General features: G+C 40.3%; 1 protein-coding gene across 2 annotated transcripts in view; it reads left to right on the top strand.

Annotated features, from left to right (window-relative positions):
* The window catches only part of chst11 (carbohydrate (chondroitin 4) sulfotransferase 11), a 74,298-nt gene that overhangs the window by 7,602 nt on the left and 41,065 nt on the right, over positions 1–25,631 (top strand). The window lies entirely within an intron of this gene.

Raw genomic sequence — 25,631 nt, 5'->3', positions numbered from 1 at the left:
AAATAAAAGTTTGCTGCATCCATCTTACTCTGCCTCGACCTTCATCAGCACTGTGACGGTATTTATGTTTATCTAGTTTAATTTTGTCACATGACTGCAGTAACTGGTATAGTTATAAATAATGTTAAAAGGAAATTCATTTCATGGGACGTCAGGTCCTGTTAAATCTTTGAAGGATGCATGTTTCCTTTCATGCTTGTCTGTTCTGAATAGAGCATGTCTATTGGAATCAGCAGTGTGGAATTCAGGGTTCTATTGTGTTTCTTTTCTTTGATATTTCCGCCTCGTTTTAATTTTCTTCATATCAAACTATCAACTAACCATCTGCGATTATGATATTGATCCTCTGTGACTAACCCCAAGTGGTTGAAAAATGATAAAAATGGGGGGCTGAATAGTGGCGCAGTTGGTGGAGCTGTTGTCTTGCAGCAAGAAGGCCCTGGGTTCAATTCCCAGCCAGGGTCCCTCAGCATGGAGTTTGCATGTTCTCCCTGTGCATGGTGGGTTTTCTCCAGGTACCTCAGTTTCCTCCCACAGTCCAAAAACATGACTGTCAGGTTAATTGGCTTCTCCAAATTGCTCCTAGGTGTGTGTGCATGGTTGTTTGTCCTGTGTGTCTCTGTGTTGCCCTTTCTTTACACCCTTGTCACTAAGGGACAAGTGTGTAAAGAAAATGGATGGATGGTTGAAAAATGGATAGTTCAATGTCAGTTGCAGTGCTGCACCTGTTTGGTTTGCATAGCATGTGAGAGCAGCAACACTCGCACAATTTTTCCACATCAAAGGAATCAGTGGTAGCCTTGTTTAGCTTCTGTGTGTTACAGTGTTAATGTATCAGAGGGTGATATCAGTAGTGATATATGTCACCATTGAAACAAATGCTTGCTCAGATTAGGCTAATAGCTCATATTTTGGCATTTGTAAATATTGTCAGGAAGCTGATTTATGGGCCACTTAATCATAAATGTTCCTTTGCTGTGAACATTTAATAGGCAGCATGTCATCCATCTCTGGTGCAGTTTGAATCCTTTCTCATCTTCTTTTTGCTGAGTGTCCCAGATTCTGTCCGTTCGTTTCTCAGCGTCGCTCAGACACATCTGGACTTTGGTTCAGGCAGCTGCTAAGGACGGCTCCATTGTTAGGCTGAGCTGGTGACCATCTGCGTGAGCATCTGGACTTCATTACACAGGCGATGAAAGAGCTCGGCCTCAAGAACACATACAAGCATGCACTGTTTGGCTCTGAGACCTGGAGTGACCTATGAAAGCAGGTAACTAAGTCCTTCGCAAGGCCGCATGACTTAGTTACCTAGGCCAGGCAAGGTCATTATCTGCTCTTGTGGAAGACATTCCATCACCAAACACAGAACTCTTTCTACCAACACCAGACACTGTGACACATTTCCTCAGCTCAGACCAGCAAACAGGCTTATTCTAAATGGAAAAAAAGGCAGAGAAGTGAGCAAAGTGGCCCTAAGGTCATATTCCCCTCTACTTTTGCAATCCTGATAACTTCAAGTCTGCGTCATCAGTGAGCCGGTCCTGCCTGGGGGCATTAAGAGACACACTCGCTGGATGTCTCACAGCGGAGTCATAGCAGTGGACTTCAGCAAGGGAAATCTGCAGTCACCCCCGCTTTCTTCTCCCGTCTGAGAAACCCACATGTGTCTGGAGAACAGGAGTCTACTGTCTGTGGTTCTCCTTACCTAACGAAACCGTGTGCGACTGCAATGAGACTCTAAAATTAAACTGCATGCAGATGTGAAACGTGCTGAGACACTGATGGAATAACACATATGATTGTACTTACCAGACAGTCTTCATTTTCTGCTTTTGTTTGCTTAAAAAGGTGAAGGAAAATCTGTTCAAGAGATGGCCTGAGTGGACCTCACACCCTGAGAGAGTCTTGTTTAGCTGCAAACAAATACATTTGGAATCCAACTATTCTTCATTAAAAGTGTTCATGTTGTTAATAGATTTCTACCCAGGCTGTTGCATTTACGATAGGAAAAGTCCTTTTCAGGCCTGAGCATCTGCCTGCCACGGAAACAGCAGCTCAACTCAGTCAGATTGCTAAATGGATGTTTTGACTGCAACCCATCCGACTTATGTTCAGTCGTTTTCCCTGAGGCAAGGACTGAAATGTGCCAAATAGATCTAATCTTTCCCCCCCAAGTGTGCATGTGACTAGACTAATCCCTGTTCAGCACTAAACAGAAACAATGTTAACATGTGTAAGACTTCATGTTCCGCAGTGACATCTGGATAGTCTACAAGAAGAGAAGATCTTTCTTACTAAAAGAACCGTTGAACACCCCTAGATTTAAAGGCAACAACACAGTTTTCCAGTTTTACATGTCAGTTCATTGTGCAGAGGCAGATCATGAACTTAAACACGTAAAGGACAGGCTAAGTTCACACAGAAAGAATCTGGACTTTCTTGAGTCTGAGGATCAGAGTCTGAGCATCACACTCACACATTAGCAAGTAAAAATGTCTTTAAACATAGCTGATTTATTTTACTACAGTATTTTACTCCGTACTAATAGTTTTAACGTGTGTTGTTTTCAGATCTGCATTTTATAGAATAACTCAAGTATAAGATGCTGATATTTGGTTAGTTAGTCGATCAGCTGCAGCAGCCAGTCTGCTTCAGCTCATGAGAGAACATGCGTAAAGCTCTTCTGGAAGAACATTACATGATGTGTCAAAGTCTGTTTCAAAACTAACTTTTTTAAATTTTGGTGCACATTAATACTGGCTTCCTCCCACAGTCCAAAATCTTGCCTGTCAGGTTAATTGGGTTCTCTAAATTCTCTCTAGGTGTGCGTGCGTGCGTGCGTGCGTGTGTGCGTGCGTGCGTGTGTGTGTGTGTGCGTGTGCGCATGGTTGTTTGTTCTGTCTTTGCTCTGTGACAGACTGGCGACCTGTCCAGGGTGACCCCGCCTCTCGCCCAAAAGTTAGCTGGAGATGGGCACCAGCACCCCTCCGACTCCAGTAGGGACCAGGGTGTAAGAAAATGGATGGATGGATGAAATCTCCAGGGTGCATTATACATTATTATCTCTACTAGTGATTCACTGATTCAACATCAATATCCACATAGGTTCCAATACTGAAAAAAATTTCTAGATTGGGCATTGATGACAATGTTCCCAATCCATAAGGCAGATCTATTCATTCTAATTCTATGCTTTGTTCTCCGAGCGACATCATGCTTCATTATTTAATTTACATTATATTTGGAATTCTTAATTGGACTTTCTGAACATTTTTAACCAAAGTAGTTAAGCTGTTGAGGTTTTCACGTTCTTTATTATTGATTTTACATTGGCTGTTCTACTCCTGACTGCTCTGACTGAACAAATGAAAATCGTTTTTACATGTTGGACCAAATTGGTGAACCTGTTGGTGTATTTCAGTGTTGTGTACTGATGCAGAGTTAACAAATGAATCTGTAATTTAAAAGCTCCTTTAAACACAACCACTGGGAGGGGTTTCCACGTCTCCACTTCTGTGGATTTTGAACATGGTCATACTTCAGCTGGGGACACATTTTCTTGACATTTCATGGCTTGGTGGTATTTACACAAAAATGATGTAATTGCTTTTACTTACAAATGAAATGATTCTCTCTGTTGCTAATGTAATAGAATATAATGGTGCAGCAGTAAATTTATTAATTACATTAATTATCCTCAATTTCCTTAATTTTGGGAGAACGATGATTGGTCGTTAACCAATTATTGTTGGGATGATTGGGCCTCTAAGGCCTAAAACTCAACCACTGTCCTCTATTGCTCTGCTGTGTGAGAGGGTTGGCTGACAGACCGGCCCACCAGGTCATGTCTGCCCATTTGCAGTTAACAATAGTCACCCTGTTGTTACCAACTCAGCGACTTTCCTGCTATATTTAGCAATATTTCCAACAAAAAGAATCGGCCCACCTGCCAAATTGGAATTGGCTGGTCTGCCTTCTTAAAGATCGGTAACCAGTGATCAGCCAGAATGAAATCGGATTTTTAGCAGGTATAAATGATTTATAAACATTAAATGTATTTTTTTATTTTGCTGCTACATTTAAAAGAAAAACTGCGTGCTAAATTTCGTAGAAGTTATTTTACAATTAAAAGCACATCTTTTTCAGCTCACATTGGTGTTTGAAAATGTTCTCTCCAAATTGAATTGTCCTTAGCTACAGTGTGTGTGATGTGCTTGATTGTTTGTCCTGTGTGTTTCTGTGTTGTCCTGTTATAGATTATAACCCGACTAGGATGCTCTAAAGAACAGAGTGCTGTACGGTCTTCAGAAGAGTTAATGGAACAATTTTCTTTTGTTCATGGAAGAACTATAAGACTAAGTCACGATATTGATCAAGGCTGAAAAAAAAAAAAAATTTTTAGCTTTTAAATACTCTGGAAGATCAATGTCTGCACAAACTCCTCAGGCTGTTTTAATGTGATGGAGACAAACGGATGCTGCTGGTTGCATGATAAGTAATGAAAGACTTACTCTGTCTTCCTTAGAGAGCCTAAAGACATCAGGCTGCTGAGGAATGAGTTTTGGTCGGAATCTTGTGACTTCTCCAACATCCGTTAAAAAGGCATGGCATGACTGAGTTCCATTAACACCAGCAGTGCAGTCGTTTCTAAAGACTTGATGCTACCGCACCATTAAACAAATTCAAATGAGTTCGAGTTTACTATGACGGACTATTCTTTATTGGTTAGAGCCATTTCAGTCAACCTATAATCCATCTGGTATGAATGCTTTCCAGGCACATTCTTGACTTGGACTTGAGCATATAAGACTAAGTCAAAGATAAAAATTCTCGACATTCGCCACCAAATTAAAAAATGGAAGTATCTTTTTTTTCTTATGTTGCTTCCTTTTCCCCCCATATATCCCTTTTCCATAATTTTCCATCTGGCATTAGAGGAGTTTCCCCAGCTTTGGTTGTGTTGCCAGCATGGCTGGTTTGGCTCGTAGGCCTGGTGGTTCTGCTGCAGACTCCATGGTGCAGCATGGCATTACAGAGCCTGCTCAGCTGGCCACACAGATGGATTCTCAAAGAGTCCTCTCATGGTCCTAAAGCGAGGTCAAAGCGGACATGTTGGCAGTGCCGAGCAAACAAAACTTTCCATATTTTCCTGACTCAGCAGAAAGCAGTCGTCCCTGCGCTCTCATGCACATGACTCTCTGTAAACCATAAAGACGGAGCTGCTCAGTGATTTGACGAGCCTGTGGAGATGACTTCATTTTCTCAGAAAGCAGGCTTATTCCATGTGAGCAAACTTCATGTGAATTCTGTTGTTTTCATTTTTTTTATGTACAACCAAAGAAATAAACAGCTGGGTAAGAAGAATTGTGCTGTTGACGTGTAATATTGACACTGCAGTTGCTTTACCAGGACACTAGTTAGGATGGTCTCTACAGGGCCGGGTTCTTAACTAGTTCTATAGAACTGGTTTGGTTTTCCACAGCTGCTTGGCTCCATGCCACTAAGTGACTAAGGGTGTATTCACACATTAAAGTCCTTTGGTTCTCTTATTTCTTCCGCACCAAAAGCGGACTTTATCTTTTTTGTTTGGTGCTGTTTGCCTTCATATTGTGCTTTCTTTGAAAGCAGACTATAATTTGCAAACAAAGCAATGTGGGCGACGGCCATTGCTGAATGCTGAATGTTGAATGATCCCTGACTCACAACATGCTGGCAGCAGTATCACAGAGCAGAATAAAGAAGATCAGGTATGACATGAGTCTAATCAGCACATGCAGCTCTAAAATGAACAAGTCCATATATTTCTTGTCGTCGGTTCACATCGAGTCCAGTCTGTATTCACATCCAAGCCGAACTGTGCCAGAATTTGTTCGAAAGTGAACCGGGGCCTCCTCAAAGTGGATCTGGGTCTGGTTGTTTGGTTCGCTTGAGTGAATTCACAGCTGTACAAAACGTCCAGACCAACGGGGGAAATGAACGCTGGTTCATGTCAGGTGTGAATACTCTCTAAAAATCTGTTTTCCAGTAAATGTTTGATTGAGTTGTTGTATTTAGCTCCTGTAGTTTCTGTTCTCTTCACCACGTCGTTCTCCTATTTAAAACTTTGCAACAGCTCGACCAAACGCTGATTGGAGAAGCCCTGGGTCTGAACCACAAGTGTTTCACATATTCATCATTATTCATCTGGGGGAAAAAAGCATTTTGCTGCATTATTCCAAAGCATGCTGCAATAACCAGCTCTGCACCACCCACCTAGTGATGGAGCAGAGAAGCTGTTGCAGTCTGTGCTGTAGAGAAGCACGTCATTCCTAATCTGCACTTTGAGTAAATATTCAGCTTCAGCATTTATATTGGATTCAAACTGTGTCTGGGAACCACAGTGGGAAAAGGGATTAAGATGTTCATAAAATAGCAATATACCTCTGCAGCATAATCTCATTCCTGGCTGTCACACTGAAGCCTCTTCAGATTCATCTGGAAGAATTCTACATTATTTCTCTGTATGGTTTCTACAGAAACCTGCAAAGGTGGCAACCACAAGCGCCATTTTATTGGGATCATATGATAGATAGATAGATAGATAGATAGATAGATAGATAGATAGATAGATAGATAGATAGATAGATAGATAGATAGATAGATAGATAGATAGATAGATAGATAGATAGATAGATAGATAGATAGATAGATAGATAGATAGATAGATAGATAGATGTTATTCATTCGTGTCACAGCAGAAAAATAACAAAATTGCAATAAAGAATTTACAATGACAATCAAATCACAATTTAAAAGAAATTATAAAACAACTAAGCTGTATGACAAAATAGTTATTTAAAAAGAACTGTGAAAAAAACTGTGATATTTCACCTAGTGAAATAATGTATAAGAAATAACCTGAATGATGTGAAATCATTTGTGGTTTGCATCGTTTTGCAAATCCACTTGTCTCTACTTTAATCTGGGACTAATTACAGCTGTTCTCTGAAGGCCAGTGAGGTTTGGAATAACTCCCACATTGTAATACACACCAGCTTTTCGTTTTAATAGGGTTAGAAGACACAATACCATCAGAAAATAATGCTCCCACATCACCTTCCTACGTATAGCATTGTAGCTTCTGATGACACAAACCAGAACGAGAAATTCCTGCACATAAACAGCACAGCTCCCGCACATCATTTTCGCTGCACCTCTGCTTCAGAATCAACATAATTGGCATAGAAATATTACAGAAATGACACTTCACTTAATAACCATTAACTGATGTTATATTCCCATTTTCTTATCTGGGAAAACGAGATGATTGAAACTGGAAGTGAAACTTCTTAGTTCCCCACGACACAAGAATGTTATTATTTTCTAAAATGTATTATTAGTTTGACTGTACAGCCAGTTTCTTTAAGAAAACAAAACTGGTCTACTAAAACACTGTCTCCATGTGGATGTGGGCCAAAAAATGTTTAAAACTTTTCCATTTTGAAAAAAAAATGCTCCTTTGTGAAGGAGACTTTACTGTTGACATTTAAATCCCACATGGTCAGTTGATTTTATAGATAAATTAATAAATTATAGTGATGTCACAAAAAAAGTAATGAAACCAGGTCATGATGCAATAGAACACTAAACTCCTTCCAAATAATCCATTTTTATCTTTCTTGCTTTAAAAGCAACAGCTTACCTAAAAGAAATGACAGGAATCACAAATTTTGTCTCATTGTAACACGTTTTTCAAAATGTCATCATGCATGACAAATAAAAACGGTGACAGCAGAGAACTTTAGAGAACTTTAATACACAGACAGTAATCTGAAAACAGAGGAACACACCAGATGCTCTCAGGAGGTCTTTGTCTAAACTGACTTAGATTTTGAAAAGAAGAATGGACAACAGATTTAGTTTCTGGCCAGTAGAGATGGACACTAAAAGACTTGCAGCTGTTTACTGCAGTACAATGGGGGTTAAGGTGGAAGTGGCCTGAATACAAATGCAAGCAAACTGCTCTGGAGTTTGTGTTTGTGGTATAAAGTCCAAGGCGTATGCACAGCACTCTGGATTTTAGGTCAAATTTGTGCATCTTGTAATTTGTGAACACAGGGTGGTTTTTCTTTGTTGAGCTGAAAAAACATTGTCAGATCATGTGGGCCATTTCATGTGGAAAGCAACAGGGCTTGGAAACGGAGAATTTGGATCATGTTTGGTTCACAACCCGATGAAGTGGCGGACCTTTCCTCCTCTGTCTGCTCACCTCTGGCTCCTCCTGTTACTTTCCCCCTTCTTCTCTGCGCTTTTATCTCTTTTCCTTCCTTCCTTCCGTTGCATCCTTGTCCCTCCTCTGCTCCCATCAGTTTGTCGCCAAGGTGCTTTCACCGGGCTGCCCAGAAGAAGCTGCAAGTAATCAGTCACTCAGCGCCTGTGGGTGACTATCCGTACCCTCTCCATGCGTATGTGGGAGGACTGCATGCACCTGAAGGTTATGTATCCGTGGGCCTCATGAATCATCACTGATGGTGATTAGGGAATATTTATGATGTCTGGCTCAGCACCTGGTGCTGGCTAATAGAACTGGGGAGAGGGTGAGGGGGGTGTCAGACACAGAGAATGACAAAGAGTAACGGCAGAGGAAGTGGGGTAACAAATGCAGATGCTTCCACACTTTCCTCCTACGACCAGATTGCTTTTCAGGTGGGATAGGGTTGCCATGGCGAAGGGGGAGTCGGGACTTGGAGGAGAGCAGTGCTATGTCCCTGTTGGTTCTGGGCGAGGGTGTGTGCGTGTGTGGGGGGGGGTTGCGTGTGTGTGTGTGCGTGTGTGTGTGTGTGAGCATGTGTGTGTGTGTTGGGTGGGAGATGGGGGGGTTCCTCTGAACAGAGTGTAGCAGACATGTGACTTCTGACGGCGAGTGCGTCTGTAGGAATCTATTCACGCTCTGTTTTCTGTGTGGGAGTTGGAACTCATCAGAAATGTGAGCAGATGAAGAAGAGATGATGTCCAGAGTGAGAAACTCTTTCTTTTTCCAGACCTTGTTTACTCTGTGCAGTCAAGTAAAAACCCGCAGGCTTTAGCAACACTGAGTTGGAGACTTGTTTATTCCAGACTCAGAGTACTTTTTTTTTCTTTGCTGTTTCCCAATATGGTTTTTATTGGAGTTTGTTGACTCCAGCATGTATAATTAGCTCCACTCATACAGAATGGAATGATCCTTTACCTGCAGTTCAAAGCTATGTAAATATGAAACCTGGAACTGCACAGCCATGACTCCACATTAATGATCAGATTTTTTTTATTTTTCTCACTGATATGGATTTCTTTAAAATTTAACCCATTTTGTAAAGTTAAATTTTTTCTGGGGACTGAAAAGGTGTGAAAACTTTTTTGCAACTTGAACCAAAATCCCAAAGTTGCAGGTACTCAGGAGACACGCTGTTATTCCCATGTAAATTCATGTATTTTTTCCTGTTCAGCAAGAAATTAAGATGCAATATTTTCATGAAACAAAGATGTGACTTTTCTTTTTTTTGCTTTAGTAATATAGTTTACTGACCTTTTGGGTAAATTCTTTCTGTTTTGTTGGTCTAGAAAATCATTTAGTCTGTTACCAGCAACAAGAACAAAAAACTTCTCTGTAAAATGGTTTTTATGGTACTACTATGACATTTAAAAGAAAACAAAAGGAAACGCAGGGAGTAAAAGAAACATATTCTGACTAGAGCAACAAAACAAATCTGACTTCAATCTCAGAACTCTGACATTTTCGAAATAAAGCAGAATTATGAAAGTTCAAAATGATTCATTTCTTTTCTTTATTTTTTTTTAGTGGTCATAATCTTTTTCTAAAGCCTAAACTTTTCCATGAAAGAAAAAGTTTTTTTTTTAAATTTAAGACCTCATCCTAAGGAATTACAAAAGTGTCCACCAGAGGGCCAAATGTGTACCATTTGGCCTGCAGCCAGGGCCAGTCAAAGCCACAAATGGGCCCGGGGCCACCAGCGGTTCAGGACCCCCTGACTTAGAAAGTTGGTTCTCAGTTTTAATGTCCTTAATGAAGAGGAAGGTCATATTTTTTCACTACTGACCTGCTGATCACCTGTAATCGCCGATCGCTGCAAAATTTCATATTTGGATCTTTGTCTGATATATTGGTACTCAATATTTTTAGAATTTATAATACTTATGAGCAACAATAATATTTTAGACATTTCTACAGTCTAGTTCAAACTGATGAAAGAGCTTATTATTGTAGCTTATTACTATTCTAACTTTATCTTTTTATCTTAAGATAATGTTGGTGGGCCAGTTTCCCATTGATCAGCTCTGACTGTTTGTTTTCTCGTCAAATATTTAATAATCTGAACTTTCTGTCTTCCTATTAAACTGAAAGCATCACATGTTTACAACATGTATTTTATGGACTTTCATGGGTCAACAAGTAAAAAATCTGAATCTGCAGATCAGACTTGAAGAAACCAGAATATCTAACAGAGTAATACAGCATAAAAAATGAAGAATAAATTACAAATTTATGTATTGAACTCTTTCACCGTTTTATCCTTTTATTGACTTGCTTACTTACCATCACTGACACCAGGCAGAAGGATCTCTAAGACTCATTTCGGATCATTTCCTCCCAAACTCCTCTCCCTCTCAGGACAACATAATGCTATTCTTTCTCAATGCTTGTGGACGGCTGGACATAGCAACAGGAGGGGGCTCTTCTCTGTCATACTGTTAATTACTCCACTCACATTAATCCCACAAGTCGCTTTGGACCAAACACCTGCATAAATAAGTGAAGAAATGAATAATCAACAAATAAATTCTCTGGCAACTGTTTATTTTCCTTCAGTGGAATTTTGATGACTTCCCTTTACATTCAGCCTTAACTCATTACGGCTCTGGTAAATGGATTTTGGACTGCATTCTGCCTTCGTAAGCTGCACTCCATCATCAAAGCTGCTCAGTCGTTTATGGGCTTAAATGAACTGTATGAATGTCTTCGACAGAGCTGGAGTCACAGAATGATCTGTCTTTCCAGGCACCATGTTTCCTCCCACACAGCTCAGCTCGGATCACCGGACCTGACCTCTTACTACAACAGTCCAGAGGAACATCAGTCCAATATCAATATATGTATATGTGCTGATATTGAAAAAAATTCAATTGAACTTTTTTTAAAAAATTCAACATCAAATTCTACATTGTGACAATGTGTCCGATTCATAACGTCAGATGTATTCAGTCTAATTCTATGCTCTGAGCGACGTTAGGCTGTATTATTTAATATTTATTGTTGCAGTTTATTTTTACCTTTGACCAAGCTTGTGAAGCTGTTGGTGTATTTAAGAGTGCTGTACTGGTTAGAAAATGAATATATAATTCAGTACATTTATGTTTGTGTTTTAAAAAAGTCAATTCTGCTGTTTTTCTGTATCAGATTGGAATCGTCCGATATCGGTATTGGAAGTTTAAAAAAAGTGGATCGGTGCATCTCTGCAAATACTTGCAGAAAAAAAAATCTCCTTCTTAAACAGTCCCATACAAGATCCTGATCCAGATGAAGCCACTGGACTCCATGTGTTTTGCCTGTTGAATGGCTCGTAGCGCAATAGTCATCTCATAACAAAGGTGAAAAACTTGCCTATTGTCACTTTTTTTTAAATCTTCAAAACCAGCTGGCTCTGATTCAGGTCTCACCTACTGATTCTGCTCGGTGCCTTACGGTGTCTGAGGATCTCAGTCCTTTCAACAACTCATCGCTATTTAACATTATATATCTTCTCTCAAATTCTGACATGCTTGAGTCTGACACATGTTCCTGTCTGGCTGTGAAGCTGAATCAATTTCCCACACGTCTCCCTGCCAAGTCACCTCAGCTTCAGAGGCGACTTGCAGAAGACAGATGTTTTCTCCGGTCCCTGCTCCGTGTCTCGCAGCTCATTGGCTCATAAGCCATAACTCACAAACACTCACGCTTTGGGGAAGGAAAAAGGGGCTGTCCTCTTCTCTGCTGTCTATTTTAGGATGAATTTTACACAGACTATAATTTTAAAGTGCAGAACTGAAGCCAGCGTTAAAGATTCCTGAGTGCACTGAGGAAGGAGCCTCACACCCACTGCAGCAACACACGCCTGTTCATAATGGCTTTCAGCAGCAACGGTCTCTAGAGGAACACAAACAAATCTACACTTCACCTTCTTTATCATGCCTACATGTGGAGCTCTGGCGTCTTGTTGTAGACATTAGGCTGCATGGAAACAGACAGAAAAGCAACAGGCAGGCCGTTTGAAGCCTTTCAGGGTTTTGGCTGTAAAAGTTTAACAGGGTGTTATTTGCGTTGCTGCTGGTGCTTTTATTGAGAATTGATTGGCCTTCAACATCTCTATCAGGGTTCCTAACTGTGTTTAGAAGTCTGGGAAACTAGCACAAACTTTACTCAGTTTGGTTTGATAGGCACAGAGAGAGAGGAAAACTATGGAAAATGATTCCTGACTAAAAAACTGAGATCGGAATTTTTTCTTTTTTAAATGTAATGGTTTTTATGTTGATTTTTAATTAAAAAACACTTTTTCCTTTCGTTTAACAACCTGGGCGCTAGTAAAACCCACTGATCAGTTTTATTCTCCCTCATTTGAAGTTTATGTAAGGCTTGCTTCATAGCATTATGAGCTGTAAAACCTCTTAGACTATTTTCTTATTACACTCCAACAGAATAAATTAAATATCAGGGTGTCCTTTTATGAACTCATATTTCATGGAAGATAGTCTAATCTGGGATCTGACAAGTCTAAATAGACAAAATTGAAATAGCACCTGTCTAAATTAATAAAGATACCAGAACTTCTAAACAAACAAACTAAAATGAATTAGACCTTAACTTCTTAGTCTGAAGCTGACTTTGGATGATTCAACGTAAAAGGGTAAATTATTTGTACTCAGCTAACCAGGATGTTTTAGAAGTTTTTGAAAAATAATCAATCAGTGGAAAAGTATTAATATTTAAATGTATAGAAATCCTCTTGTATTGAACCATTACTTGGTTGATGGTCAGTGTTTATGGTTTGTGCTTGTACAGAGGACCCCACAGCGCTTCGCACTACATTTCAGTCATTAACACACACATTCACACGCTGATGGTGGCAGGCTACTGGACAGCAGAACCGTGGACAGCAGAGTTCTGCTGTCACTGATGCAGTACGTGCTTAGAAGTGGTTCTGCTCTCAAAGTGAGGTGAGGTCTGGGAAACATTTCATACATCAGCATCAGAAAGAAGCTGCATCTGCTCAGACTAAAACTCTGTTGGAAGGTAACGGATAAAAACCAAAAATCTAGTGAAAACTGACATTCTTTTCATCTGAGGAAAAGGGCTTACATCCAGATCAGACCAAGTTCACTGGCATGAGTAAAGCTGGTAGTTAATTATGGGTCTTGCATGGTGAGGGCCCAGTGAGCTGTCCAGATGTTTTAGGTGCTCAGTGATGAGCTACCATCTGAGTGTGGACTTTACCATGTAGACTTTCCAGCCTGCAGCCTTTAGACACAAAGATGGCACCTGCACAGTGTTCAGGTAGGAGTCAGAGCGAGTGGACGAACATCTGAGCCTAGCAGGAGAAAATCCTTGATGATGTCATGTCAGATGTTAAGCTGATGATAATGATGAGATGTTGAGACGAAGAGTATTGTGTAGGCTGAATGATAACTGGAATTTCTGTGCTCTATTATTTCCCTTCATCATTTTGCCGTAGGGCCCAAATCTGGCCCGTTAAGCACAGAACCGCCAGAGTCATTGGAGCCCTGCTGGAAAATGAAATCAGCATCTCCATGAAGCTTGTGAGTAGAATAAAGCATGGAGTGCTTGAGAATGTCCTGGTAGAAAACTGCATTGACTGTCATCAGACAGGATGTGGCCCAGAAGGTCAGAGATAATCGTTATGAAGAGTTCAGACTTTGATCTTTTGCTTCAAGTTTTTCAGCCTATTATAGACACATCTAAAGAAAAAAAATCTACTCTAGCATCTGTCACTCGGTCTGTAAATTTAATGTGAGCAAAGTATTTTCTTTGCACTGCTAGACAGAAGAAAGCTGTTTTTAAAGTTGCCACGCAGCCATTTAATGAGCAGAGCTGTTGTAAGCGAACAATCTCAGAAGCATAATGAGGAGGGAATATAGAGGGAGCCAAAAACGGAATAGGTTCATTTCATTGGCAGGCGTAATGAGGAATTGATTTCCTTAAATGCACATGGGGATGAAAACCTATTTTTATGTCTTTCTAACTTCAGAAGGACTTTGCATTGTCTTCCATTCTTTCTTCATTCATTGATATAGCCTAACCCTGACCCATAACCTGACTAGCCCTAACCCTAACATAACTCAATTAATACCGTAGTTCTAAACCTAACCACTAACCCAAGCAGCACTTTTTCTTATGGGGCTCCAGGGTTTGGGCCCCAAAAAGAGCAATCAGTGTCCACAATGTTATTTAGGCATTTGTTAGGAAAATAGCCCTTACACTGAATCAAAAACACACACTTTAGTAAGCCATAACCCATAAACAGCACTTCTTCTTATGGAGCCCTGTGGGCCCCATAAGGAGCAGCGGGTCCTCACAGCATAATATTTGTTGAAAAAAATGGGCTTAACAAGGTGAGAAATGCTGAAATACACAACGTGCATTTGCATCGCTATCGGCTCCTGATCCTGCACTAGATGATGGAGAACTCTTAATGATCGTTAGTCACGCACACACCAATAGAAATAGAATTCCACCGAAGCACCGTCTAAGCTCATATAGACAAACTGAAATTTATTGAACCTCTCAGTTCACATCGCTGTAACCAGATGCCGCACACCCGCTCATTTTGAGGCTATTTTCAACTACACACACACACGGAGTCACACGAGGCCCTACGCATTAATTATCCGACATCACACTGAGTTTAGAGCTGCCTCCTCAGCTGTGCACAGTCATTTAGACATCCTTGCACAGAAAAGCGCAACCCGATCTGTTTTTATCTGTTTACAAACACATAACAACTTCAAAGTCATTCACTGGGGTTTTAGCAACTAAAGCAGAAGAAGAGGGAAGTGGCCAGAGGAAAGTGGTGAGAAGTCCTGGAGCGGATACCGCACACAGGGAAGGAGTTCCTCTGCTTAGGAGAGACTAGAATCAAAATGTTAGGGCAACATTAATAAGTCAATCTCCCAAAGTGCATTTGAACATTCAGATTCATTTGTGACTTAAAAAAATATAGAAAAATTCTAAAAGAAATCTCAAAAGAAATCAAATAGAAATACAGAGCTCCATAACTGACTAAACTCTGCAGTCATGTAATTGTTTGATACTTGCTAACATTGCAGTGTTACGATAGAAGTAAAATAGAAATAAAATAAAATGAAAATAAATATTTTAAAATGTTTAATGACAAAAACTAAAATAGCAAAACATAAATATGGAATGAGTAGTTATGTACTTAAACCGAGAGACAAACTAAGCGGTTGCATCTTTGGCTTGCTTTTTCTTTTTTTTTCTTTTTTTATCAGTGTGGTTTGGAATACTAACAGTTAGTGGTGGGACTTCATTCAGTTTTTATTTGAGTTCATTGCAAGGCACAATTAATGACATTTTAATTGAAAACATATACTGACCAAATAAGCAACATTCTCTACTCAAAAACCATTTTTGCAGCTAAATTATTGAATACATATGAGCTCAACAACAATGACACTTATTGTTTTTAATTTATTTAGGTTATTCAACCACCAGAATGTTCTAGCCATTCAACTTTCCACAACTTGAACATATTGATATTCTTGGCAAAGAGAAGCAGCTTTGTCGTCCATCACTGTTATTTGTGGATTGTCACTGGTGTGTCAGTGACACACAGATTCAAAGGTTTCTCTTTTAACTTTTGGATGGAAAAAAAATTAGATTAATTTTGTTAAAATTGTTGATGCTTTATAGTCAATCAAAATTAAAATCCCAGCCTGACTAACAATATAACCCACTAAAACCTAACCAGTGTTGGTCAGCATTCAGCAAACATGAGCACTGTCTGAGTCAAATGGTATGGACACACACACGCACACACACAAACACACACACACACACACACACACACACACACACACACACACACACACACACACACACACACACACACACATGCACACACAAGCCTACCTCTAAGCCTAACCCTTAACCCTAACAAAATATGACCCATCACATCAGGACCATCCTGTGGCCCTGGTAAGGCCCATCGGTCTTCTATGGGTTAGAGATTATGCTACAGAAAGTTGTAAATATGATAGCTAAATCCATACACACACACACACACACCCACACGCACACACAAAACGCACTTCCTCTCTGCTCCCTACCAATTATGGCTTTTGTAATTGCAACCTAACATTTGCTAAACTTGTTCACACTTCAAAGGCAGTTGACTGAGATTTGAAAAGTAGAGGAGCCACACCGTCGTTCAAGAGCTCCACCATCAACCTGTCATTATCATCATCATAATCATCACCATCATCACAATCGTTACCATCATCACCATCATATCCTCTTTTTAATCATTCATTTCCAGTGCTCAGTGAATGTCCGCAGATGGTCAGACGATCACCAGTTGAAAGCTGTCAGTTTCACTTTCAGTTTCAAAGTCCGCAATGGGAGTGAATCTTCACCAGCGTAGACTAAATGTCCGCCTGGTGCTGCATGAGACTAAGTGATATTGTTATTGTGTCATTGCTGGGATGTAAAGATAGCAGCTGTGTAAATGGAGATCAGCAAAACCGTTGCTTTGTTGGGAAGTTGGAATTTCCATGTTACAAGTCAGCTACAACTTGGCGTAGTTAATACAACTAATTGATACTGTCAGCAATGATCTGAGGTTTCTCACCAACCCAAACCTCAGACTCAATATGACTGCTGCACATGTAAAGCATAAAGTTAAACTGTTAATCTTCCTCTATGCACGTCTGTTTTTTTGATGATCACATTGTTGTCGCTTTTTTGTTATTTCACTTTTATTTAAACAGGTAAATGTCATTGAAACAAATGGTCTCATTTTCAGGATTTTAAATCAGTGGTACATGATTTAATGTATATATGATATAAACATTATAGGAGGGTTGCTGGTGCCCATCTCCAGTGAATGTTTCAGGTGAGAGGCGGGGTTCACCCTGGACAGGTCACCAGTCTGTCGCAGGGCAACATAGAGACACATAGGACACACAACCACACACATTCACACCTAGGGAGACAGTCATGTTTTTGGACTGTGGGGGGAAGCCAGAGAGAATCCACCATGAACCATGCAGAAAGACCCCAGGCCAGGAATCAAACCCAGGATCTTCTTGCTGCAAGGCAACAGTGCTACCAACTGTGCCACTGTGCAGACGCATTATATTCATATACAAATGAACTTTAAAGACTTCTCAATCTTTCACTTGTTTTGATTTTGTGGAAAGTAACGTTTGAACAAGAAGGGGCCACCAAACTGTTCCCATAATGTTGGGATCATGCTACTGTCCAAAATGTCCTGGTATGCTAAAGCATTCGATCGCAGTTCCCTCCATTGGAATTAAGGGACCAGCCATGAAGTCTTTCTATGACATTTTCCCTCATTGCTCTAAAGGCCACGTGGAGTTTGGTGATCTGATAATATTGAATCTCCGAAACTAACGACCTCTAATGAAATCTCACGGCCGGACTCATTGTTCTATCACAGAACCACGCTGGACTTCACTGAGCAGTCTGAATGTCTAGATGCTGCATTTATTTACTGTAGAAGAATTCAATGTTCCAGATGGGAGAGCAAATATACTCACATATACTGTAGTTTGTAGCAATGTAACACCGATGTTATTCAGTGCTTAAATGTAAAATAAACTGCACGGTTAAGCTAGTCACATAACCCAACAATAGAAAATCCCACTAGAGTGTAAGGATACTATGACATTGTTGCTGTTATGATTTAGGAAATTCTTTTATCTCCAGGCTATACAGCACATATAGATAGCTCTGTATGGACTGACCTTAGCTTTCCTTCTTAAATCCTCTCAGGATTGTAAAACCTGATGCATTTCGCTCTGTTGCCCATAGGTTTATTTTATCTTCTCTTCCTCTCATGAAACAAGTCTTTTGGGTTTTACCTAAATCACTCTCCCTCTCCTCCGGCTTAGAGCCTGCCTCTTCCTCTGACTTTCTCCTGAAGGTTTTCAACCTTATTCTCTCTATATTTAGTCCCTGGGGCCAGCTGTGCATCAGGAGGGAGCTGATCTTGCTCGCAGCAGCTGAGTTTACCCACAAAAGCTTTATTTGGAAAGGCCACACCCCAGAGATGAGAGAGAATCGCTGAGATGATGCGTGGTACCAAAGGAGAAAGAGACGATTGTATGATTGTATGGCTAAAAAAAAAAAAAAAAAGCTGTAGAAGAAGATCAGGCAAAGAACGAAAAAAGATTGTAATTTCACTACTTCTGGCTAAAAAAAGACTTCTGTGTTTGCTCCCAATGGCTATGTTTAAAATTTCCACAAGAATAGTTTCCTTCTCATTAAATAATACTTTCATATAAACACTGCCCACCAGTCACCATAAACCTAGAAGAACTTATTTAAAGTTATTTCAGATCAGCAAGTTGAACTTTTATAGTCAATATTTACTTTTCTATAGTCTCTAAACAAAAGCAAATATTTTTTGTAACATTTAGTCATCAATTCATATATTACATAAGTGTTTTAATGCATTTTGAATTCTCTGTGTATAATACCTGCGGACCAGCCATGAACATACAGCTGATAAATGTATGTTAAGCAGAACATAAATAATTAGACCGTCTATTTTATTATTATTATTATCATTTGCATTATTATTGGTCAAAATACACATCAATTGTCCGACATCTTGGATTTCTCAATGCCCCACTGGAGTTAGCATGTTGTCCCCATGCATAATCCAAAATACGTCTGTCAGGTTCACTGGTCTCTAGAACTTTCTCTTAGGTACATTACGTGCATGTGTGTGCATAGTTATTTGTCCTGTGTGTCTCTGTGTGTCTCTGTTGTCCTGTGCTCAGAGTTTACCTGGCCTCTTACCTAATGACCAGTGGAGGTGAGCTCAGCCTCCCACCCAACCCACCACTACCTGTCACTAACAAGCTGGTACAGACAATGGTTGGATGGTGTGGTCATTACAGAAAAATGTAATTATAATTATAATACATAATTGGGAAGTAGACATGAACATTTTCAGTTTCAAGAGTTGACACTTGTTGTCACTAATGTTCGAACTTTGCACAAGTAGAAAGATTTAGTCAATCCTTCTTTGCAAATGAGCTCAAGCTCAGTAAGATTTTGATGGGAAACATCAGTGAATATTAGGTTTAAGTCTTGCATTACATGCCCAAGTGTATCTTGTCTAACGTATCAGTATTCCTTACTTGTCTTCCTATTTGTTGGCCTGCAGGAGACTGAATAGCCTCCCGGGCTTTGAGTTGTTCAGAGTGTTTCAGGGTTTCATCCAAGATGTCCCTGCATTCATCTTCATTCATCGTTCTATGAATCCTGGCCTGGTCCTGACCTGTCCTAGCTTAAACAAAATCCCCACAACATGATGCTGCCACTGCCATGCTGATGATGTTTCATAGCCTAACCCCATCTTCCTCATGATGCTGTCTACTAGGTAACATCTGAATACAGTCAGTTACACTGGATTTTGTTTTTAGCGGTATCAGAGTGTTTCTTGAATACAAATGTGTGCCACACCTTTCAGAGGTTTGTCTGAAATCCCAACAAAAGCACACTGAATTTTGTCTTTGGAATGTGATAAAACATGAAAAGATTTATACTTTTGCAATCGTACGTGGCACTGCATGCGCCTCATAGCCATCCAGCCATAAACCTGCCATTTATAGCTGCAGACTTGCTGGCATTTTTCAGGGACTTCAGTTTGTCTGAAGTGAAACCGGTTATTTTTTCGTTTCTTCTCTTCCCGCTGCTCCTTCCACCTACACGTTCTCTCCGCAGCTGAACAGATCAAATTTCAGAGTATTCAGCCGTGTGTACATACAAGGTCAAAGCTTAGCTGTGACTCTACACATGCCTGCTGAACCTCAGCTCTGGCCATAAAAAGCGTGTCGACACACCCATGTTTGAACTTGCATTGGACAAAAACTGTAAATCGTTCTTTTCTAATGTTTGTCTATAAATCTTTTATTGTAACTCCCTGTTGCAACCAAATGTAAATAAAAGAACTTAGAATAGCACACAATAGTGCTGAAATTAGTCGTTAAATCTGCTTTCATTCTATATTCAGCACTGGAGGCCATCTTTGTTATTTAATTTCGGATGTGGATGTGTGTCCTCCTTCATCTGATTTCAAGTCCACACTGTGGAGGTTGATAAAAAGCATTGTGGGAAGTGTAGGAAATGCGAGGAAAAAAGAAGAAAACAACCAAATGAGAAATATTGAGGGAATGTGTGGACCTCAGAACTAACTAATTACAGGATTTCAGAATGGAAATAACTGTGGTTGTCATCATCACGGTTTATATGCAGCACATGTATGACCACTTGAATGTGGGTGGATGTTTCCTTTTACCCTACTGACCTCAAACTTTGGTTAAATAACAGGCAAGTAGTAAAATTAGGTGCAAACTTTTAACACATGCTGGCAGATGAAGCAGTGTGGGAAACTTCCCAGCAGCACATGGATACTCCCAGTATCCAATCAATCACATATTTTTAGGAACCGTACCGTTTGGGGGAATGTGGGGTGTTTTAGGGAGACGTGGCTAAAGATGGGAGCCTTCATGACCTGGTTGGGTCTGGTGACTCCCTAAAACAGCTAAACGGTATGAGGAAAGGCGAAGGAGAGGTCTGTTCATATGGGAGGTTCAGGAAGGGTCAAGAAAAGTCAAGAAGGGTAAAACAGGACCGTTCCAGACTGTGTTTGGCACTGAGCATCCAGCCAGGCACTGGACAAAGAGCTGTAAGGTTTCTCTTAATCCATGACCTCCAAGGTCTCTTTGGTGAACACAAGGCAGATAACGTTTCTCAATCATTTCTGAACAGCAGAGTCCAGACTGTCTGGATGAAATGAAGCGTAGAACAAGGAGCTGGTTTTTACCAGACCATGGTACCAGCATCAGAGACTTTACAACACCATGCCCACAGGGGATTCTCTTCCTCAGCAGAGGTAGAAAGGTTTTTCAGAGTGATGGAGGTGAATCCAGGGCAATCCTAGAAGAACACCTTAGGCTGCCGGTCTGGCTGGTAGCTGACCGCGATTTCTCATCCTTTGAACTTCAAAGGTCTGATTCTCACAAGGGTTAAGTTACAAAAGGAAAACACTCTTGTTTTGGCTGTTAACCTTTTTTCTGCCCAACCTCATAAAGTGTGTTTTTAGCCTGGAGGGAAAGAGACCGGCAGCATGGAGAAGTGATATTTTATTGTCTGTAAGCCGTTTCTTCATGTGAAAGGCTGACGCTGGAGGAGTATTAGCTCCTGACAGGTAGAAATACTGCAGCCTCCTCTGTCTTCTACCCCGCTGACACAAACCTCACACACATACTTGTCCTCTGTCGGACGGTCATTGGCCTGTTCCACCTCTTTCCTCTCCTCTCTTCGTCTCTCTCCAATCTCAAAGGCTCACTGTATCGCTCTTAGTGACGTAGGTTTAGGTGTTGTGTCAACAGCACAGCAATGCTGAGCTGACATTAACTAACAAAGGGTGCTTAGAGAGCTGGAGGCACTAAATCTAGTGCAAGGATTTGGAATGACAGGCATTCTGCATAAGCCTGAAAATGTATGCATTCCAATGTTATAATCTCAATCTAAAATGAATTTTAGGATCTTTACTACTGATTTTTATTCCAAATTATCAGCACATTTTGAACATCTTGTTGACTTGTGGTATATTGAAACATAGCTTAAATGTTCTCCAATATCTAAAGCAATGCAGTTAATTTCCTTCTTTCTGTAATGACTGAATAAATACAGACTGTACAGCAACACATTGTGACATAACTCATAACTTCAATATTTGGGTAAATAATAATAACAAAAAGTTATGAATTATATTCATGATGACCTGTGCTTAAGATTCTGACATGTTCGAGACATCCATCCAGGGGCGGTATAGGTGGGGAAAGTGATGACAATTCTAGGGGCCTTGACCAACCGGGGGCCCTCCACAATTTATTTTATTTTTTTATTTTTTTTTGTTCATAGAAATAAAAATTGGGGACCTGTCAGTTACAAAATTAATCATATTGTGTTTTCAAGGATTGTTTTTAGCAGTAAAAATGTAATGTTCCCATTCCCAGACCAAAAAACCCTGAACCCCCCCTGGATTTTCATTACATGGTTCGTTCCTGCTTGGTGCGCTTGACACTGCATCGTCAGCAGCAGTCAGTAGAAGATAAGAATGACTGTGGCAGCTGCTATGCTGCTAAGAAAAATTATAAAATCAGGTTTTCAAAAAAGAAAAATAAGTAAAGAGAGGGAGAGAGAGAAAGACAAGAGTGTCAATTTATAGCTCAGTTTTTCTCAGAGTTGAGTAGACTGTGTGAGATTATCAACCATTTAGCATAGTTAGCTACAGACTACTGTTTGCCTCCATTTCACTAGCATTTAATGAATTAAGGGAAAAAAAATACCAAAATATTCATATATTTAACTTGCCCTGTACTTTTTACCACTTAACAACAGACGAGTCAGTCAGCAGCAGGATATACCTCCTGACCTGTTCTCTCCTAAGTGAAATTAAAGCTGCAGTAACTTTTATATTTTTTCTCACATATTTGTTAAAATTGTCATTATGTTGTGACAGTATGGTATGAGGGATAATCTGTGAAAAATCTATGTCTTCTGCATTCTCCCAGTGCTATCTAGAAACAATCAGTCAGTGGCAAGAGAGTTTTAATGCTGTCAATCGCAATCTCATGTGGTGCTGCTCATCCTTCCTTCCCTTGCTCTGTTCTGTGCTGCAGCTAGCATAGCCTGTTGTGAATGCTCAGTCTAGTTAGCATAGCTACCAATGAACGAAGATAAACTATTTTCCTGTAATGACATAATGTTTCTCCACTATTTGCACATTTAGCAGTGAGTGAATGAAGTTGATTGACAGCACTAAGACCCTCCTCCTGGTTCTGATTGGTTGTTTTGGGAAGAACGTTGTATTACTTTAGCTAGCTGGGGACGAGGTGGAGAAGATTGATTGTTTTCACAGATTATCTGTCTCAAAGCAAAATGTCACGACATGGTGACAGCTTTAACAAATATGGAGAAAACATATTTTTATTAAAGTTAAACTGCAGCTTGTATAAAATGCAACAACAGAATTTTTTGAGAAGTGTGTATTTTTCACGTTGTCTGTGTCTGTTGCTCGTGGGGAGAGACATTTCAGTAATCTAAAACTAATAGAAAAATGTAAGCAGTCTACTTGCATATGCAGACTGTTGGATCCCTGTTGGTTGTCTCTTTTGTTACTCTACTTTTACAATAAATGCACAAGAATGATGAGCTGTTTATCAGGGCTTTCTGCCAAGAAAGACCCTATTGTCAGCTGCATAACACACACACACACACACACACGCACGCACGCACACGCACACACACACACACACACACTAGTGTTCCTGTGTGAACCGTGACATCACGAGGCTGGAGAAAAAAGCCGGCCAGCTGAACAAAGAACCAATAAACCAGTATAGCATCATAGAACTTGCACTGGTCTGTTGAGGAAACACATCAGTTGAATATATTTTGGGTTGACTGGGGCACAAGAAAACCAGACACACCGTCTCCATTATTGCCTATTAAGTGCACAACCTTATGAAGGTGGGTGAGGAAGTCCACCGCCACCGCCATCTATGGCATCTATGGCAATAACGCATAGCCAGCTGGAGCAGTCTGATCTTGGGGTGAATGTCAAAAAATCTATATTTCCTGGGAATCCTGTGTGAGGATTGGAATAACGATGTAGCAAGATGAGCCTTGAGCTTCACAAGCTACCCACTTCTCCTGCGATGGCAACTGATGGTAGCTATGACAGAAGAACGCTGAAGGAACAGAGATCTTCTGTCATAAATCATTCCATTGTCTTCCAGATAAGACGGTGGAAAGGTCTTTAATCATCCATAAATGAAATCAGACTTACATAGTGTTTCATCAGGACACTCAAAGATGTTTTACAATGAAATCAGTCATTTCCATTCACACACTTATGATGGTGAGCCTCAGCTGCCTGGGGGAAATCTGGCAGAGGATGCACCAAGTATTGACAACAGGCAAGGTGTGTGATCGCAAGGACACGTCTATCATTGATAGATGGGATGAAACGTTCTGATTGCAGGACAAACTCCTACCACCGTCACCCCATCGCACCAACAGTAGGGGCCATTAATCGGGACATTTTCCACAATAGTGTGAATATCAAAAAGTGCCTAGCATTCATAACTGAATAGCGATGACATACTGTGACTAAAAGTCAGGGAAAGTAGCACACAAAGCCATTTCAAGGAAGATGGAAGCATCATACCAAACACGTTTGTCTGGACACAGCAAAGATTCAAACAGAGGCTGATGTGAAGCTGATGGCCTCAGCAGGAAACGCTCACACTCAGCTGAAACTGGAGGTTGTGGATTTGAACCCAATTACCTTCAACCAGAGGCAGACCACGTGTCTGCATACAGTTAAACACCTCATGCCCTTTTACAGTTGGTGTGCTGGTGTTCCACGTGTCAGCGCACCATGGCGGCACGAAGAGGAGGGATGTAGAGGGAGGGATGGTCCTTCCATGAAACAATGCATTTCACTGCAGGGTGCAGGTAATAAACAGCTTGAGTCTGAGTGCTTTTGTTCAGCTTGCAGATGTGAAACCTCAGCATTACTTCAATACATCCAAACGAGGTGGAAGAAGACGACAGAAAGGTTTTATTAAGTGGATTCAAGTCTGGAGAGTAGGCAGCAGGAAGTCAAGTTTTAGAGTTTTTCTCTGTAGCTTTGGCCTTTTTTTACTGTAAGCAATAAACTAATTGGTAAAGTGGCCATCATGTTAACTGATTCTCATTTGGCATCATATTGACTGTTGGGCTTGTTGCAGAAGCTCCATTCAGTCGGGGGCAGCGTTATATCTATTCTGGCTATTAAGGACTTTGCTAGAGCCAACATTCAACTCCACCCTGTTAATGTTGGATCAGCTGTTATTGACTTTATAATCATGTTGAGTCTTTGATCCATTGACCTTAAATGTTATGAAAATAATTTGGTGCATGTAACTATAATCCTAAATCTGCCAACAACTTAAAATAAAGAAATACTGAATTAATTAGGCCTTAAGAAATATCATGTAGAAAAAATATACAGGTTAAGCAATGACACTTTGTCACATTTTACAAAACTATTCAGCCACAAACAAATAAATAATTCTCTGGCATCAGCTCAGCTTTTTCTTCATGATAAGAATTCAAATTCAAAAATGCTTTATTAGTCTAAAAGAGATAATAAATGCTGTTATTCCTATCAGCCAAGTTTCTTCAGAGTTGCTATGGTGATGGATGTGAGTAGGAAAATCTCCTGTAGCAGTCTGTATTACAGCATCATGAAAAGGCCTCTGACTGTAGGCGTCAG

This window comes from Poecilia reticulata, linkage group LG23, assembly GCF_000633615.1.
Source record: "Poecilia reticulata strain Guanapo linkage group LG23, Guppy_female_1.0+MT, whole genome shotgun sequence".
Classification (NCBI taxonomy): Eukaryota; Metazoa; Chordata; class Actinopteri; order Cyprinodontiformes; family Poeciliidae; genus Poecilia; species Poecilia reticulata.
The sequence above is the reverse complement of the archived record's forward strand: the minus strand, read 5'-3'. Positions and strand labels throughout refer to the sequence as shown.